General features: G+C 42.5%; 1 pseudogene; it reads left to right on the top strand.

The window, feature by feature from the left end:
* The first annotated feature begins 472 nt into the window (after positions 1–472).
* On the top strand, positions 473–591 carry LOC120615202 (uncharacterized; annotated as a pseudogene).
* The last annotated feature ends 237 nt before the right edge of the window (positions 592–828 follow it).

The raw sequence follows: 828 nt of genomic DNA, 5'->3' as shown, positions 1-828 counted from the left end.
TTATTCCAAGAAATTTCCTGGTGCACTTCCCACTTACACTGTACTTACTTCTCCTGTGCCATGTCCCAGCGGCTCTCCAGACTCAGGGCTCAGTACCTCTGACTTTGATTGACACTTCAGGTTTGATGACTGACAAAATTTCCCCTCTGGATCATGAAAGCCTCTGCTTCTCATCTGGCTCTTATCCCTGCTGGCTCCCAATGACTGATTTTACTAGGCTTCAGAAATATCCAGGGTAATCAAATCAATCCTCAGAGTATTAAGTGAAAACGGCAATGAATACAATATGATTTGAACTAAGAGAGACACCTGTCATCACTTGGGTAAATGACACTCTTCAGAGGTCTGTCTGTTCATGGAAATCACCGAGGAAATCTAAAACTATTCACTCCTGGTTCCCACCCCCATAGATGCCAGTATGCTTGGTGTTGGGTGAGGTCTGGGCACCGTAACTTTATAAAAGCTCTAGGCAGTCTATGGCCATGCTACCCTGAACAAGCCTGATCTCCTCTGATCTTGGAAGCTAAGCAGGGTAGAGCCTGGTTAGTACTTGGATGGGAGACCACCTAGGAAGACTGGGTGCTGTAGGCATAAAAAGTTTTTTAAAAAGTAAGGGATTGTAAGCTGACAAAATCCTTTCAATCTGTAAGGTCAACCAAGGGTTGCCTCACCTAAAAAAAAAAAAAAGCTCTAGATGATTCCTATGTAAAGTATTGAAATCTCTGCTTTACACTGAAAACCGAACTGGTGTCATTTACTTTTCCCACATTGTCATTTAGAACAGACGTTACTAAATGAAAGTGAAAACAACGTCTTAGCTTTGTGTTC

Source organism: Pteropus medius, unplaced genomic scaffold, assembly GCF_902729225.1.
Source record: "Pteropus medius unplaced genomic scaffold, Ma_sr-lr_union100, whole genome shotgun sequence".
Taxonomy (NCBI): domain Eukaryota; kingdom Metazoa; phylum Chordata; class Mammalia; order Chiroptera; family Pteropodidae; genus Pteropus; species Pteropus medius.
This window is presented reverse-complemented; position numbering and strand designations above follow the sequence as displayed.